The following is a 19,841-nucleotide window of genomic DNA, read 5'->3' as shown; positions in this document are numbered from 1 at the left end:
TCTATTACTAACTAGGAAATAAAATTCAATTAGTTTTAGAAAATGCAACTGGTTCCCCAAGACTACATAATTTCTCCAATGTTACATTTAGTAAGGGACAGTGTTAGAATTCAAATTAGTTTCTCTTGACTCCACCATCATGTACCATTGCCACCATACATTTCATCCTGTCAATAATTCTTTGAGTCACAGAATACGGAAATATCTTTATTTTATAGAAGAGTTTGTTAAAATAAATGATTTACAAATGAGCCATTGCAAGAGTGAGTAGAGATTGGACTCTTGCTGACAAAACCTTGAATCTAGGATTCCTGACTCCTTGCTCTGTCATCTCCCACTACCTGATATGGAGTCAGGGGCAGTAATGAAGGTTCTCTGAGATATCATGTTCTTTGGAACAGAGTCCTACCCTTTCAAAATAGCTTCTTAAAACATGTGCTACCAGCATAGTGTACAGTCCTCAGCACTCAGGCAAAGCCAACACTCTGCTTACATCTTTGAAACTTTTTATAAAAAATTCTAGTGATAAATATGCATAGCAGTCCATAGCTTGAACTTCACACCTAGCCAGATGGGGATTAAAAAAAAAATTCGTCTCAGCAAAAAGTGAGAAATATTTTCCCTGTTCCCCTCGCAAGAGTTTAATCTGAAATGATCTCTTAAAAAGTAGAAATTGCTTGAAATGAAACTCCATTTATTTTCAAGTAAATGAAAGATGTTTGTGTTTGTTTATATATTTATTACTTTTGTCCCAGAAAGAATACAAGATACTTTACAATGATATAATAAATGAAATGAGAGAGCACAGATTAATTTAAGAAACACAGTAATAGGGTTGCGAAAACTGGCCAGAGAATAACGGAATGTTTTTGCTATGTATGAACAACGAATTTGGTCTAAAATTTTAATTGGGTAGATGGTCTTTGAAACTTTTTTTCTGGTCAAATCTCCTGTAGTTTTGCGAGAAATCCTCAAAAGTAATTACAGTTTTAGAGATCTACAATAAAACTCACAGTGGGGGAATATCTTTTATTGGATGACAAAAAGTAATGCTCTCTCTGTTAGAGTTGTATAGTATAGTTGCTGAATTTGGAAAGGGTTAAAATGTTGAGGATAAGCCATAACTCTGGACCGTATACAAAAAATTTACTCAAGCGCCAGCTAGAATAAACACACACAAAATCTGTGCTTGTTGTCCTCTGAGCCTCACCACTGCACCTTTCCCTGTAAAGTTCTGCTTATATGAAATTCGGAAGGTAGAAGAGAAGGAGACACCATTAATATCCTCTGCAGGCCACTACAAATTAATACCTGGGCAGAAGATAAGGTTTTGAGAATCATCTGCTTTGAGAGCCAGCTGAGAATGGAAGCTACAGAGATGACTGAGATTTACCAAGGTTTCCGGGTGAGCGTCTGTATTCACCTACCTCTTTTGTCCTACACTTGAAGCTTCGTGTTCCAAGTCTGCCAGCAATGTAAGCCACCAATTCTCTGTATTAAAATCCTTACTGTTTGGAATACCTGGAATGGCTTCTGTTTTCCTGGCCAGTCTCTGACACTCCAACAAACTATGCTGACCAAAACAACCTCCTAGCAGCTGTGATGTCAATGATATGAGAAAGTCAGATTCTGTTTTATAATTCTCAGTGTTCATAAAATAAAAGAGAACTATTTATTTGTCATACTCTTTGATTCAGAACTCAGCTGGGAAGAGGGTGCTATTTATTGGACTCCCTCAAACCCCCAAAACTCTGAGATTAAAAGGCAGAGTCATCTAGAGCTGCTGGACTCAAAGTCTTCCTAGTGTGTCTCTCTTTAATTTGCTATTAGCTGGGTACTCCTGTCTCTCTCTTCTTACCTGATGTTAAAATAATGTGCCTTGGCCACACAGAAACATGCAAAATCATTGGTATGACAGAATCTCAAGAATCTACAGAACTGTTTCACCACAAGATATGACCTAGTTTTATATTTCTTGGGAGAAATGAATTTAGGTCTAGAAGTCTGGAGTGAACATGTAAGATCAAGAAGCAAAAAAAGCCAAAAGCAACCCATAGAAGATTCTAGTATGAACAAGATAAATTTATCTTCAAAGACATGTATGAAAACTTGGAAAAATAATTCATCTGAACTAAAGAAGTGTGTTAAGACTGCTAAGTAAAATGCATGTGGAGACAAGTATATCCCCAGATCTTAGAGGCCTCCCCTTACCCATCTCCATTTGGGGAATGAGAGGATGGGATGTTATATCTTCTTTGTCTTTGAATCTTCAGTCACATTACTGTGAAGTCTCTCTGAGGAAGTTCCTACAAAGTTTCAATTACAATACATCCATGTTTTATAGTCCACAAATTAAACTGTAGCAGACACAAGAAACTGCTAATCAGCTGGCTATATTTATTTTATTTTATTTATTTGTTTGTTTATTTTAGGCAAGGCGACACTTGGTTGACCTCACAGATTGCAAGGACCTTGTCAGCTTACAATCCCTTACTTTTTATTTTTTTATGCCTACAGCACCTGTTCTTCCTACGTGGTCTCCCATGCAAGTACTAACCAGTCCCGACTCTGCTTAGCTTCTGAGATCAGACGAGATCGGGCTTGTTCAGGGTAGCATGGCCATAGACCAGAAGTGGCTATATTTTAGTGATGAGTTAAATGATTCACTTTTAATATGATGCTTCCCAAAGTGCCTTGGCATCTCTTCCTACCTGACCAATGCTAAAGAAATGTGGAAAATAATCATAATTGTGACATAAAAAAACAAAAAAACAAAAAAACATAGTTAGGTGACACTGGTTTTCTAAATTTTCTGAGCACATTTTTTTTTTAAAAGCTATTTTATTTCTCCAGTGATGTTTATCCTTAAAGGGTCTGGGAAAGGCCTCTCATCTTGACTGTATGTGGCGCTATGTCATCACAAGGTTTGAGACTCCTACTTTCTATCCTGCAATGGACGGCGATGACCTCAGCTTTCAGCGGCATCTAGAGCAGTGCGATTCACTCAACTGGGGTAATTCTGCAACCCCCCAAGGACATCGAGAAATGTTTGGAGACAATTTTAGTTGTCACAATTTGGGTGTGTGTGTGCTACTGGCATCTAGTGACTAGAACCCAAGGGTGCTGCTGTACAATGTACAGTACATCATCCCACAATAAAGAATTATCCAGTGCAAATGTCTATCATGCAGAGGTTAAGAAACCCTGACATAGAGTAGAAAAGGACTTAGAAAAAACGGAGCTGGCAAACTTGTTTGCTTCTTAAAAATAGGCACTAACCTTTTTCTCTTTGGCTGCTGCCTCAGCCGGGAGAACCGGAACTAAGCTTTGGGCAACCAGAGGTTCCTGATGGGATTATTTGCAGGTGATTGAGCTTCTAAGCTCCTTTCCCTTCATTTTCCTCTACAAATCAAGTTCTGTAGAGAGCTGCTTGAGTTCCATCTCAAATTCTCTCACTCACAATTTAGATTTCAAAGTTCAAATTAAGGCAACAAAAACATGTACCTTCCTTGAAACACAGAGACTTCTAAAAGCAAGGACAACAAACTTTTGAAACAAGGCCTTGAAGAATGAACCTTTGATAGGAAAAAATGTTTTGTTTCCAGCTCCCTACCCACACTTTTCACCCGTTAACCACTGCCTCCCTGGCACTTTGGACCCACCATGATTGTATTAAATTTTGTTATAGAAAACTTGATTTTAAAGTTCTGACCATTCAAGAGAATGGTTCAATTCACATTTCTTATAGATAAAGAGAGAGAGAGAAAGAACCATTTACTCATGAGACAAATAACTTTTCTTAGTATAAGAGAGCTTTCCCTCAACATCCTCCAAATAAAAAGAGTTTCAGAATATCCTTTTTCTAAACATTCTGCAACAGAAGCTTAGGTATGTGGAAAGGTGGTGTGAGGAGACAGGGAATACAATGCTATCAGGGCACTCAGCTTCCGACTGATACAAGTTGTTTCAAGAATACCTTTTAAAAGATCTAACCAAGGGGTCTAACCAAGAAGTCTTTTGCTTAGCTCAGTCTTGATAAATATCTGTTGGTAGAGAGTTATACTGAAGAACATATTAATCTAAAATGTGTCTATTTTGGGGTTACCAGTGAAATACAGGTCCATAGGTTACAAAGACAGCCAACCTAGATGTAATACTATCTAGCTTGGAGGAAAACTATGGAGCCTGACAAAACTGAATTCCTGGTTTGAGATTCTCCCCCTTTTCCTGGAAGTTACAAAGGTAGGATCTACATGCAAAATCAAGACTCTCCTTAGAAAACTGTTTTACATCCTCTCTAGCACAAGGATACTTGAGCAATCAAGGCCCATTTACAAAATTCCTTTAAATGAAAGTTCTAATGAATTTACTTATGCAGATTTTCTTTGAAAAACGTGAATGCTCTTAAGAAGCATGATTCATATCACAGTATTTTATATAAAAAATGCTTTATTACCTAAATTCTAAAAGTAGACACTTTCTTTGGATTGGCTCTATAAATCACATTTTAAAAAGACACCTATCTTAGAAATTAGAATACTATTGACCAGAATTCTTCCTTCACACAGACACATCCTCATATTCAGGAATTTAGATTGTTGCTATTTAAAGCACCTGTAGACGAAAGGGTCGTGGTTGCATTTTTTAAAAAACTAACAGTATAAATTTATTCAATCATCCAAAAAATATTTGCTGAATATCTACCCTATGTCAGAAATTGTGTTTAGGTGCAGGGATACAGCAATTAACAAAACAAAATTATTTTCTCTCAGATTCTAGTTGTGAAGCTAGAAAAGTTTTATGTTAAAGGATAGTCGGTGGCATTGAAAAAATTTCAAGGAAAATAGAATAGAGAATGGTAGGGATAGGAGCTGTGATTGTAAATAGGATTGTAAGGGAAAGCCTGATTGATATTATGAGATTTGAGAAAGGTGAGGTCACGAGCCATGTGGACACATTGGGGGAGAACACAGCACAGAGGGAACAGCTAGTGCAAAGGCCTGGCAGTGGGAATGTGCATGTACGTTTGACAATCAGCAAGGTCAGTGAATATGGTGCAAGGTGGAAAGCAGGGAGAGATGATATCTGAGAAGTAATCAGAAGCCAGATAATGGTGGATCTTTTAAGCAATTATAAGGATATCGGAATTTATTCTGAATGACTTTGGTAGCTGTTGGAGAACTTAGTGTAGCTAAATGATATGATCTGAGTCACATTTTAACTAGATCGCTCTGACTGCTTGGTTAAGAAATTGAAAGCAATTATTTCCAGTGCATCACTTTACATTTGTCTCACTGAAATTCTCTTACTTTTTCTTCTTGGCACTATATGTTTGAAATCTACTAATTCATTATGCTTATTTGAAGAAGAGCTCTATTAAATAGCTTTATACTTCGCATTGTATTCTTTCCTCCAGGTTTATTATAAAGTGTTAAATAAGATTGGACTCAGCACCCAGAACCTTCCAAAATTAATTAACACATTTATATCCAAGGGTGTAATAAATGTGTTAAGCATTTATATTATGATTTTAGGTGATAAATGAGGATATATGCATGCACATATCCAATATAATCTCAAATACATAAACAATATACAAAGGAAAAAAGATCAGACAGAAATATCCCAAGTGTCCAGAAGATTATTTTCTTCTTTTTTCGATTTTGAGAATATTTTAATTCATGTGAGGAAACAAAAATTATTAGAGAATGCAAGAAGTCATCCTCTGTACATACACTGTAATCAATATGTGGAGTTCTCTGTAAGCAGACACTGAGAAGTTTGGGGTGAAAGATGTTTATAAAGTTAAACTTCCCGGCAATCTCAGCCAACACAGTGAAAAGTTCTAAAACAAAAATTGCCCATAAGAGTCATCCTGCTTTAGACTAAAATGGTCTAGGCTTTCTGTCCCCACCTCAATCAGTCACTGACTGAAGGCATGGCCTGTAATGTGGCAGTTTTCTGGAGTGAGGCCTGCTCTGAGTGGCTGACAGCTAGAGTTGTCTATTGACCAAAATTCCCTCTGCTGAGCATATTCTTTCTTGAAGGGTGGCATATTTCTGTTTCCCATAAACACATGCCTTGAGACAGAGCATTGTATCTCCAGCCTCTCACTTCTAATCCAATCTCTGAGGAGAAAAATGATTTAAACTGAGCAAATAGATACCTGCTACAAAACTAAAGAGAGGGAAAAATGGATTCTAATCTTTTAGGCATCTCCAGGTGGAGGGGGAAGAAGAATACAATTTATTTCATATATTGTAATGACTTATGTAAGAATCGAAAGAAGTTTGAAAAAACAAGGTACTGGGAACAGACAATTATTAGAACCGGAAAAGGTGAGTGGTCTGATACTGCTTTCTTCATTTCTTTACTTTCAATTTTGGCTTTTTTCCCTATAAATTTATTATAACATATCTGGCCAAAAACCTAAAGCACATTTTTAATGCTTCCCTTGGCTAGGTCTCTCCTTTTATTTGACACATTTTTTTTAGATATGTTTTCTTAATTACATGTCACCACACTCTCCTGGTTTATGGCCCTTTCTTCTTGGTTTCTTTTATTCATTTCTCATTTTCCTTCTAATACCAAAATCTTTTATCTACTCAGCTATTTCCTATATCCCTTTACTTCTCTCTCTGTATTAAACTCTACATGATATCATTACTTTGTACTGTTTCATAGCACTTCTATGAGATGACTCCCAAATTTATATTTCCACCAAATCTCTTGAGCTGCAAACTCGTATATCAAATTTGTCTTTGAATTTCCACATAGATGACCCAGGGCATCACATATATAACATGTGCAAACCTGAACATTTAATAATTAATCCCCCCTCCCACACACAACAGTTCTCCAAACTTTCCCAATATTCTCACACAAAAAAAAAACATTCAATTTTTAACATGCAACTTTTTAAGCCAGAAAACTCATATACTTAGGATACCAAGCATAGCTGATTTGAATTCCAAAAAATGCATTTCCTCTTCTATGTCACCACCATGACTCTAGTACACATCATCATCAGATCTTATCCAGACCCCTTCTATAACCCTCTCACTCTTTTCCTGTAAGAAAAGTCCATTCTCTAAAGAGTAGCCAGAATAATATTTTAAAAATGCAAATAGAATCATGTTCAAAACCTTCTAGAGAGTTCCCATTACACTTATATAAAAAATCTAAATTCCTTACCACAGCCTACAAGTACCTGCATAATCTGGGCCTGGTTGTACTCTCCATTTTTGCTCCTTGCTTGTTCTTCAATTCGCTCTTCCCGAGACCCACTGGCGTTTTATTTTTTCTTTCCCTAATGCACCCAGATCTTTACCATCCTTTAACTTTTGCATGTGCTATTCCCTTTCTGGACTGCTCCTTCTCACTGCCAATGTTTATATCAAATATTTCTTTAAAAGGGCCTTTGTGAAGAACTAATTCTTGGATAGACTCCTTATGCTACTTTATCTGTTCTTCACTTACCACAACCACATATTTTACATCTGTTGGTTTAATTGTCTAAAATCTGTCTCCCTTATTAGAACGTAAGCTCAATGAGAGCCAGGGAAGCATCTGTTTTGTTCACTACTGTATCCACAGCAATTAGCACAATACTTTACACCCAGTAAGTACCCAATGAATATTTGTTAGATTAATTAATAAAGTCTTTATACTACATAAACATTAAGAAATGACATTTTAATCCTTTTATTTTAGGAAGATAAAATGTCTTGCAAATTTGCTCACATTTTGTAAATGGTGAACATGAAAAACAAAAGGCTTGAGGATATCCTCTAGTCTAAGACACGCCTCCATTATATCTCATCCAGATGACTTCCAGAGCCTCTTCAACAGTCTCCTCACTTTCTCCTTGTCCCTGCTAAATTCACTCTCCATAGAGGAGCTACATCTGGGACCAAGGCAAAATTTGAATTTAGTGTTTTGCCATGTTTTAAAGGAAGGGAGAAAAGGCAATGCAAAAATAAAGTACGGCTTAAAATGAAGCCTCCAAAAACAACTTAGGCTCACTTAGTTCTTTCCCTCCAAACCTCCTGAGCTTCTTAGTTACTGAGAGAAAGATTACTATGGACGGATCTTCTAAAGAAGGCATTGGTGGCTTCCTTGCACATCAGGAAAATTCAATACTGAAATAGCAGTGGGAAGCAGCAAAGATACAGTCTCCAAAGGGAACTCATCAGTATATTTCCTTTAGTATCAAAGACACACAAACAAGCTCAATTGACTTTAATTAAGGTCTCCCTAGGCTCACCAGCTGGGGAACTTTCCTAGCATTCTTAGCACAATACATAAGTAATTTGCCAACCAGAGTTAAATGTGAATGATACTGAGGTCCCAGGGTAGCTATATTATCCTTAGAAGTAATTAGTAAAAGCTTATAACTGTTATTCTGCCTTCACAGCAAAATACCTTGTTATCATAGCAATGACTTAGATATATGTGTCAATTTGACACCTATTGAACAAGTATTTTAATAAAGTCAACATACCAAAAACATAGAAACAGGCTTGTGTTTTAATGTCATCACATTTCCTATGATGATGGTGATGATTTTTTAATGCAGTACTCCTTAACACATCTCTGACTGTCATGCTTTATAATGTCATGCTTTATAACACTTGCGTTGAAAAAGAAACTCAGATTTCTTTTTAAATCCCAAACTGTGTAGGCCACAGCAATACTAAGTAAAGAACAAGAAACTATAATAAGTAGCTGGAGTTTTCAATTTATGTTGTATGCCAAGTTTGCAAAACCCTTTCAAGGATTTTTATTCATTGCCCCTTACAGCAATCCTATAAGGATAGATCAGTACTTATTAGCATCCTAACATTACAAATGAAGAAAATGGCGATGCAGGGAGGTTAATTGAGCTGCACAGGGTCTTAGGAAGTCAATGAGAGGGGAACGGGATTAGAGCATGAAGCTCTTTTCCTTTTCAGGCTAGCAAGTGGCCCTGGCTCCATGGGGGTCCTTTCCTGAGCAACACGATATATATGCAAGCATCTGTGGACATTAAAAATACAGGAGAATGTTTCAGAAAAAAGTTTTCTCCATAAAAAACATTCTTCAAATAGCATGATTTTCTGGATAGGTATGATGAAAATCACAGTGAATTTTGTCAAGAAAATTTCTCTAATTCTATAATCCTCCATTTACCAATTATCTGCCCTTAGGCAAAACAACTTCTCTATAACTCAGTTTCTTACCTTTTAAAATTAATACAGGAACAGAAGCTACTCTTAAGGATTGTGAGGAAGAAAAAGAAATAATTCATTGACGGTCAACAAATAACTCCTTGAGTGTCTATTATGTGGCAAGCACTCCAAATAACTAAATAAGAGTCAGGGGCTTGGTCTCCTTCTTCCAGGAATGTAATATTACTGAAAAGTTTAAGGTTGTTAATTTTATATTTGGGCAATCTAGTGTCCTGTGGAAATGTGGAGATCTAAATGGTCTCATTTCAGGCAAAATTTCCTAAGTAAGTCAACCTTAAATTCTAAACTACAGATTAAGAAAAAAACGTCCCTTAAGGGTAGAGTATAAGGTAGCTGTAAAGGTAATTGAAAGTTTGCTCAGTACTTTATTTCCAGAGAGAAAGATACAACGCAAATAACATTAAGCAAGCAGCTTCCAACAGAATATCCCAGAAAAACACATGCACGTGAGTATAAACTCTATAAATAAAAGAAATCAAGCTAACCATCTACCATCGAGATTACTATGAATCGACATACAGAATCTTCATCCTAGTAGACCTACGTGTGACTGGTAAAAAATTTTAAAAAATTTAAAAATCCACATAGAAATGAGATAAAAATATACAATTGACAAAATCTTCTTTTATAATTCTAATAAATTTTTTTAATCAAACAAGATTTATTATGCCTCTTTCTGCAAAATATACTCCTGAATTTTCAGAGTATTCTGATTTATTTTGTAAGATGTCTAAATTCAGAGATTTTAGTTTATGAACAAATAGCATCTAATTTATTTCATTATGAATATTATAACTAAAAAAAGGCAAAAGACTTTAAAATACTTTTTCATAAGTACTATATTAGTTATCAATTCCATGGCAATTTATCCCAAAACTTAGTGGTTAAAAAACCATAAACATTTGTTAGTTCACAGTTTTTATAGTTCAGGAATTCAAGAGCAGAGTAGCAGGGTGGCATTTCATTAAGTTGCAGTCAGTGTGTTGGTAGGGGCTTTGGCCATCTGAAGGATTAAAGCTGTAGAAACTGCTTCCAAGATGATTTATTCACCTGGCCATTGGCAGGAGGTCTCAGTTGCCTTCAAATACGAGCCTCTCCATAGCCTGCTTGTATGCCCTTAAACATGACATCTGCCTTCTTCCAAAGAGAGATTCAAGAGAAAGGGAGGTAGATGCCATACTGGCTGTCTTTTATGACCTAGTCTCTGAAGTCTCACTCGGTCACTTCCTCTTTTTGTATCTTAAGAAGAGAATGACTAAATCTAGTCCACACTCTAGAGGATGTAATTAGGCTCCACTTCTTGAAAGGAAGAGTATCAAAGAATTTGTGGGTATATTTTAAACTATCATAGTTATTTATTTTAGAGCTATTTCTATTATTTGGCTATTCTTTGGACACTAGCATATGTTGGTAACACATAATTCTCTATTAGTTACCTATGAGGTAGTGAGACCACCCAGTGTAGTGAAGCAGTGCCCAGATTCTGGGGCCCAAAGGTCTAGGTCAAAATCTTGACTCTAATATGTATGAGCTGTGTGATCTTGAATAAATAACTAACATGTGCTTCAGTGTTTCCTCTTCAAACAACTAATTATAGTTCTTACCTTTTAGGCTTTTTGTGAGGACTAAATGAATGTCTATGAATAAGGAGCTTAGAATATTTCGTGCCATATTATAAACTTTAATAACTAGTATGAGTTGGTGGTAATTGTAATAGCTCAGCTATATACTAATAACTTTATTTCTATAGTCTGAAATATATTTATTTTCTTTGTTGAAAATAAAAGATTTTGAATTGAATCATTAGACAATAAATATATCTTACCTAAAACAACACAGTGGATTACTCAGTATAAAAAAATTCACTTTAGAATATTTCATCACTTATATTTCCAGTGAAGAATTTACTTTCTCATCTCCAATATAGGAGTAATTTTCTTTGTAGTATTTTAAATCCCATACATATTTTTTTAATCCCTCTATAATAGGATATTTATTTATAAAGTAGTTGAGTCAGTTGAAAACAATGCTGTCTGAAATTAGTTTGGTTAATTGCTTTTCTCTTACCAAATGCTTATACCTCAGCTCTATGTGAATGTATCCTCAGTTTTTATTCTTTTGACAAGCTTATCTCCTACTATGCTGTGTTTCTTTACAGCTTGATTGCAGTGTGTCAAAACTGCTGGGTTCTAATCATGAACCTCTTTTCAAAGATTCCGTTGCTTCCCAGTAGTAGCTGAATACTTACATCCATTCGCCGACTGTTACTGTCAGCATCCTGCTGTCTCCTCATCTGAGGGGTTCCCAAGGGCTTTTTATTTCAGCAGCTTAATGAGCACTGTGAGCTTGTGAATACTATTTTCTTTGCGAAGCCAAGGCCATAAATTCCTTCAAGTCTCTCTCCCACTACCACTACACATGGTAAAGAGAGAGGAAATAAGCTTCTGCCCTCCCCACCCCACCATTCTTTCTTCTGGTGGATCAAAGAAATTCTCTCAGCCTTTCTAAACTAGCCATTACCAATCCTGCAACCTAAATGTCTCTTTTTGCCCCCTATTCAAATAAAATGTAATTTTTCTAGAAGCAACTCGTGACAGCATATCTGTCATATACAAAGATGATCAGATTGGGGAAGCCCTTCCAAGACTGTAAAGGAGAAAAGTGTGCTGTGCACAAATAAACTGTTTACTTGCAAACTTGTATCTTCAAACTCTCATTTCACTTCTTTCTGACAGTATCTGTTTTTTTCCTGATAAGAAAAAAGAGGTTATTAAATCACATTTCTATCCTACAATTTGCAAAATCTCAGTAATTTTAGTTCCACTTCTCACTTATACCACCTGTGCTACATATATACTTCTGCCTTTTAAACACACATAACTTTTTCCCACAGTGGAATAACACTATATAGAGTATTCCTTAATTTGCTGCTTTCTTAAATTAATATATGGTATTACATCTATTTTTAATCAGTACCAGCAAAGCACATAATATTTGTAATTGGACTATCTAGATATACATACCATCTCCACACAGCACTATGTTAAATTGGGTAAATTATTTAATCTTTTTAACCCTTGCCTGTCTGTAAAATGGAGATAGTATCTATCTTATGTGGTTGTTGTGAGGATAAATATGATATGGTAAGGACTTACCACATTACCTAGCAATTGGAAAGCCTGCAGCATATTTTAGTTATGAATAAAATTATTATTGTTATATCGCTATCATGAAACAAATTTACTTCATTTATTAAAATGACCAAAAATAAAATCTCATTGTAGAAATTGATGAGTCTCAGTGTGTCTAACCAATTCCCTATTAATGGCTCTTTAGATGGTTTCTAATTTTTTGATATTGTAAAACATGATGCTAGACATTCTTACAGAGCCATCTCTGCACATTTGTGGCTATTTTTCTGTTTGCAATATTCCCTCAAATCTCAGTAACCCTGGAGAGAGTGAGTACTCAGAGATCAAGAATTTTTTTCCCCTACTAGAATGTTTATCTTGCACATTCTATGGCTGGCCTGGGACAGGGAATAAAATTGCAGGCCCACCATAGCCTCCAGCCCTTCCACAACAAGAGACCAGGCAGCTGTAGATCCCTCCTGTGGCCCTGCTCAGTCAGGGAGCCAAGCCAGCAGCCCTGCCCCACCTTGGAGCACAGTGTTGGCCCTGTATAGCCAGGGAGCCTGAACAGAGTCTCTGGGCAGCCTCCAAGCTCAGCTGATGGTACTGCCCACTGCAAAGCCCAACCTACAACCCTGCCCAGCAGCAGAGCCCAGCCGATGGCCCTGCCTGACTGCTGAACAGAACCTTCGTCCCATTCAGTCAGGGAGCCCAGGCCACGACTCCGCCTAATGTCAGAACATAACCTGTGGCTCCACCTGACAAGGGAGCTCAGGACTACAGAGCACAGTCTCCAATCCCACCCAACTGTACAGTTGGAGGCCCAACAGCATGGAACAGTCAATAGTCTACCTAATGGTGAAGCCCAGCCTGAGGCCCCATCTGACTACAAAGTCCTGCCTGTGGCTCTGCCTGAACATAGTCAGCCAGCGGCACTATCAAGTTCATAAAGCACAGCCTAAGGCCCCACCTAACCAGAGGTGATTGTAGAGCCTACCTAGTAGCCCCACCTGATGGTGAAGGATAGCCAACAGCCCTCCCTGACCAGTGGCCCTAACTGGATGTGGAACTCAGCCAGTGGGCCCACCTACCCACAGAGCCCAGCCAGCAACAACCCACTTCCTACAACAGAGCAGAGGCAATGGCGTTATCCAGCTAGAGGCCCTCATAACAAGTCCAGCCTTTCCATGGACACTACCAGCTGACTCATCCAGTGTGTCGACTTAAGTTGACTGGTAAAAGTCTTTTCCTGCTGAAGTGAACCCATAAAGTCTAGAACAGGAGACCACTTAGGTTTACAGCAAAATTGAGACAAAAGTACAGAGATTCGCCATACATCTCCTGTTGCCATATACATATGTACAGCTTCCCTCACTATCAAAAGCTGGCACCAGGGTTGTATATTTGTTACAAACAATGAACCTACATTGACACATCATAATCACCTAAAGTCTATACTTTACATTAGCATTCACTCTTGGTGTTATACATTCTATGGATCTTTGGCAAATGTGTAATGACATATCTACCATCATAGTATCACACAGAATATTTTTACTGCCCTAAATGTCCTCTGTGCTCCACCTCTTCATCCCTTCACACACACACACCTCGACCTCTAGCAGCCAATGATCCTTTTGTCGTGTCTATAGTTTTGCCTTTTCCAGAATGTCACATAGTTGGAATCATACACTATGCACGACAGAGGTGGAGACTGGGGGAAACAGCAACAAACCAAGGAACAGCAAGGATTTCAGGTAACCATCAAAATCAAAGAAGAGACAAGATAAAATTCTCCTCTAGAACCTTCAGAGAGAGCATGGCATATTAACACCTTGATTTAAGATTTCCAGCCTCCAGAACTGTAAGAGAATAAATTTCAATTGTTTTAAGTCACCTAGTCATAGGTACTTTGTTAGAGCAGACCTAGGAAACTAGCCATTTCTATCTCATTACCCTGCTCCAGACTCATTATATTACAGGTACTGCTGTGAAAGTTCTCCGCCTTCACATGCCAAATCCTGAGGTGAAATTAAGGACTGATATTTAATTTTTGAGGTGCCGAGCCGGGGCAGGAAGAGTGAGGACATAGCAAACTAAGAGAGAAAAAGATGGGAAGTAATGCAAGGTACTGCGTTATTATGTTGGCCATTGCAAAGCAGACATATCTGGTTGTTCAACCATATGGGATCTCTAGAGATCATATTCGAAGAAAATGTGCCAAGGTGTAGTTCACGGGAAAGAAGAAAGAGGGATAATTTATTCATTTGGTTTCCTCCTACCCCTTGTTTCCCAATAATCAAAGTGACTTCACAAAGAGTTAACTTAAACATTTTGGAGTACCATTATCTGGCTCTGATGGTTCACATCCTGTGAAGTGGACTCTGTACAAACCCAGAATTAGCAGGAAAAGCCAGAAAGTCAGAGCATGAGACTAGTTAACTTGGTTTTTCAGCAGTAGCCAAAAGGGAAGGCTGAGCCTTCCAGGTAAGAGGATAGTAGACTCTAGGGATTTGAACCAGAAAGGGCCTAAGTCAGCTGGGGTGGAGCAACTAGCTAAAAATGTGAGAGAGAATGGCACAAAGGAAGGTGCATAAGAGGTGTCAGATTCATGTCCTGACAATACTTTCTACATCTACTGATATCCAACTATTCCATTATCCACACCATAGCCTTTCTAGAATATAATCAATTTACTTAGAATTCTTCAATGACTTTCCATTGCTCTTAGGTTAATGTCCTAGTCTGCTTGTACTGCTATAACAAGATTGCATATACTGAGTTGCTTAAACAACAAATTTATTGTCTCATAGTTCTAGAGACGGGAAGTATGGCCAGGCTCTGGTGAGGTCTCTTCTTGGCTTGCAGATGCCTACCTCTCCCCTATGTCTTCACATGGCAGAGACAGGACTGAGAAGGAAGGGGGAGAGAGAGGAAGAAATGGACAGGGAAAACAAGCTCTTTTGTGTTTCTTTTTATAAGGGCATGAGACCCGTCACGAAGGTCCAACTCTTATGAGCTCATCTAAACCTAATTAACTCTCAAGGCCCCACTTCCAAATATCATTACACTAGGGATTAGGGCTTCAACATATACATTTTGGGGGGAAAGTATTCAGTCCATAGCAAAGGAAGACCAAAATCTTTAAAGTAACTAAGATGGTTTGGAATCTATTGCTTCAAGCTCCTCTCACACCATGTCGCATGCTCTGTGAACTTTCATGGGTGTGCTCTGCTTTCAGTTCCCCCACACTTACCATTCTACTTTCCACCATAGGAAATTTTCATATGCTATTGCCTGTGTCTGGAGTATTCTTTCCTACTCTCCAAGCTCACATTACTTAGTTAACTCGTACCATTCTTTCAGATTTGTGTTCAATCTTCATTTCTTTAGGGAGACTTTTCTCACCTACCTAACTTCATAAGTTACCCCATCACATGTTCTCACACCCATGTACTTCATCTTTGTTGCACTCACCACAGATATGCTTAACATGTATTCAAATAATCTTTGATTAGCTTCCAGATCCACCAATAAAATATAGCTCCACAGGGATATCAGTTTTTGGGGGGGAAGAGGGAGGAGGATGTTTTACTTTCACCATTATAAAACTAGAATGTAGCACTGTGCCTAACACATGGTAGACTAGACACTAAAAGAATGTTTGTTGAATAAATTCCTTCAAGGGTTTGAGAACTAGTTTCACAGACAGGAATATCCATAAAAGATAATATATACAAATTTGACTTGATATTTAAATAATAAAACTCAAGCCAAGAAGAAATACAAGAGTGTAAAACGTAGCATAGTCCTGAAGGACAGGGCAACTTGAAGCTGCCAAACGGGGTCTGAGAATGGAGCTGGAAATTAAAGAAATATGAACTTTAGATAATAAGGAAGGATGAAGAAAGGCATTCTCTGATGAAAAATGCTAGTATTATTGTTTTTTGCTTTGTTTTGTTTTGTTTTGTTTTACTCTTTGGCCATGAACCATAAACCTGTGCTTTTCCTATGAGTGATGTTATCTTAATGTAATATTTCATTCTAGTAATTCTCAATCCACCACTATGATATAATTTATGTACTTGGTTAGCATGGAAAAAATTAGGCATTTGTAATAAATATGTCATAAACCTACTGTAAATAATAACTTCATGTACCACTATTACCTTACATTGTAAATGATTCCATTTGCATAATAATTTTTGTTAGTTATATAATCATAGAAATACTACAGCAAGGATATAATTCAGAAGTCATGTTTTAAAAGAAACAATATTATACATAGACAATTATACATGTGTGTTATTTTTAATGATTGTTGATGTTTTGTTTAAAAAGTAACTTATTTCAAATACTATTTGGGAAGAATTATTTTGTTATATACAATTAATTGTTCAGGGTAAAATTTCTCAATAAGTTATGCCACCTATTTAAAAAATATATTTGCAAATTGCATTTGGTATTTCAAATTATAATTTACTAGAAAATGAAAATATGGCATATGTTATGCAATAAGGACCTATTAAGCTATGTAGGGGCCATGAATTCCTTATTTGTTTTGCATCAAATTTTCTTTAATGATAACATCTGAACTTTCCCACAGTCTTAGTTTTACCAACTTCTCCCTTTCCCCATCACACCTTCTTCACCTTACTCCTTTGAGCAAACACAAATCTTCATTTTCCCAGATATAAGATTTTCCACTTTGCAGGTCCCAAAGACCCTCCTACTCAGATATTGTTTTTATGAGTGTCACCTATACCTGCAGAAACCTGGAGCAGATGGGTGGGATCATTGCAGGCACGAAAACAGGTGCAGAAATTAGTGATGGGACCTGCGAGCCTGGCCTGGCCTCCCCTGCCTCCTACTTTTCTTTTTTTTGAGGTTTTCTCCTTTTTTAATAAATGACCACCGTATCTAGCTTTGGAAACCTGGACAAAGAGGACGCTGAGAAGAGGCATTGCCTTTGGAACCGGATGGCAGGCAAAGGCTATAAGAGAGCTAAGGAAATTGTTATCAAAACCTATGTTAAAAAGAAAAAAAAAAACAGTTAGTAGAGGCCAGAAAATGAGCAAGGAAACTACTATTTGCAGTCTGGAAAAAATGGTAAACCATGAATGTAACAGCAAAAACAAAAACAAAAACAAAAACTGATAAAAAGGATATCTTTGGAATAGAAAATATATGCAATTGTATATCTACTAAGATTTCTAGGCAAGATGTTTGAAATTTCAATTGCCTTCTTTTAATGGCATATGATAAAATACAGATGTGAGAGATAAGTTAAAGGGAAAACTGCTAGTTTTTCAATCAGAATTGGATACAGAGAAGCCAGGCTTTCTGAGTTGGAATATAAAAAACTATTTCACATCTCCAGCCCCTCTAAATAGAAAAACATTCTGAGAGAAAAAAAAATTAGTTCCAGAGTAAATATCCTATCAATGCTATAAGACTCTTTGCTAAGACTTCTGAAATAGTAAAAGTAGTCACTATTAGACCTTCTCATCTTGACCTCTAGAAATCATAAAGTTATGGTTCATGAAATACTTTTGAAGATAACTAGAAAAAGATATCTCAAAAAGAATTGTGTATGTGGCTTTTGTCTAATGGAGTGGACTATACTTTAATTCATAGAAAACCTATGACATTTTTAAAGAAATTAAATCAGTTTGGATGATCAAAGGGACAGAGAAACCTCAAAAACAAAAGAAGATTCTGGAATTCAATTTTGTATAGGCAGGAAACAGGATGAGAAACCTACTCAGCCATTTCTTACAGAAAAAGAAAACAAGACTTCTCAGAGGGCAGAGCCAAGAGCTGTGAAGCACAGTGGACTAGAGAAACACTCATGGAGCAGGACCGGGTCTTGATAAGGTAACAGTCCCTGAAACAGTAGCAGGCATAGGGAAGCCTGGCTATATTTCAGAATTGCTACAACACAGTAACTGTTGTATGCCTCCTGTTCTTTGAATGGATTGCCTATTGCAGTAATCTTTTCCCTATCTCCCCACTGTATGTTGTGTATTGGAAAAGGGGACAGGGTGGTGCAGATAACTCTTTTTGTTTTAGTAACATGTAGGAGAGATGAAAATCATTGAGGTCAGAAGGCATCTATCATATTAAATTACCACAGTGGCCCCCAAGGGATGGATGGACTTTCCTGTATCCATGTCCTTGTGTAGTACCATCTAAAATTGATTCTGATCTTGACCATAGGACTTGATTTAGCCTATAAACATTAGCAAATGTGATACAAGCAGAAAAATCAAAAGCACTTGTGAATTAGGGTTTTCTGTCTCTTGAAACATTTTTACATACTGTATACAAAAGTCTAAACTAGATTCCTCATAAATAAAAGGGCATATGTAGAGAGGTCTTAATCTTTTCCATCCCAGATGAAGCCCAATACACACATGAGCTCAAATGACATCACTTGAAGCAACACCAAGCCATCCTAGAGAAGCCCAGCTCAAATTCCTGATCCAAAAAATTGTAAATAACTAGATGACTCTTTTTGTAAGTAACTAAGTTTTGGGGGCAGTTTATTTTGTGTCAACAGATAGACAAACCTGCTTATCAGCCTCCCAAGTAGGCTCTATAGAGCATTCTATTCTCTGTCTTTTTTTTTCCTGTTGAGAGATTTTTATTAATTTAAATTGACATTGTTAATATTTTTCTGCCAAGTCATTAGGAAATATACCTTTATTTGATACAAACTTCGAGGTTCTTCTCAATACCACAGGATCATAAAGACTTGGAGTTATCAGTATTTTGTAATAATTAAAACAATGTTCAAATAATTAACAAGTTACTTCACTGAAATACTTAAAAGAATATTCTGGGGAGTGTTTGAAAACTCTGTTTATAAATAGTGATCGATATATTTAGTTAGGCGTTTGGTGTTGGAGATAAACACTTTTATATAACATTGTTTTAATGCATTGCTTACTTATGAGACTAGTTATTAGATATATCTCTAACATTAAAGAATAAACCTTGATCTTCATATTTATTTTATACATAGGACTTATTTCATTAAAGAATGTAGTATCCAACAATAATAAACTGGCATGTTTCAAGTAACATTCTGTAGAAGTGAAAAAGGAGGCTGCAACAAAAGAAACTAGATAACTGCATTAAGTATTCTTTATGCAAAGAGCACATTCTCAACAGCAGAATTAAACAGACCAAATGTTTTTAAATTTTTTTTGTGTGCCTAAATGGTAATTACAATCTTCACACACTAAAAAGAACAATAATAATACAGAACATGGTATTTTTAACCATTATAGCACATTTAATACCTTCAGCCATCCAATGAGTTCTCGGCAGACTGACAACTGAAATTTCACATTCACCTGGGTTTGCTTGGCTAAGGTCACTATTTCAGAGAGCTTTACAACCATTTTAGCAACTTCAAGTCATCACAAAAAAGAATTTTAAGTCTACTCTCCATTATCAGTGCTTTAGCATCATC

General features: G+C 36.8%; 1 pseudogene; it reads right to left on the bottom strand.

Moving 5' to 3' along the window:
* Positions 1–2,508: 2,508 nt before the first annotated feature.
* On the bottom strand, positions 2,509–2,627 carry LOC120605105 (uncharacterized; annotated as a pseudogene).
* Between the last annotated feature and the right edge of the window lie 17,214 nt (positions 2,628–19,841).

This window comes from Pteropus medius, unplaced genomic scaffold (genome assembly GCF_902729225.1).
Source record: "Pteropus medius unplaced genomic scaffold, Ma_sr-lr_union100, whole genome shotgun sequence".
In the NCBI taxonomy this organism is placed as follows: Eukaryota; Metazoa; Chordata; class Mammalia; order Chiroptera; family Pteropodidae; genus Pteropus; species Pteropus medius.
The sequence above is the reverse complement of the archived record's forward strand: the minus strand, read 5'-3'. Positions and strand labels throughout refer to the sequence as shown.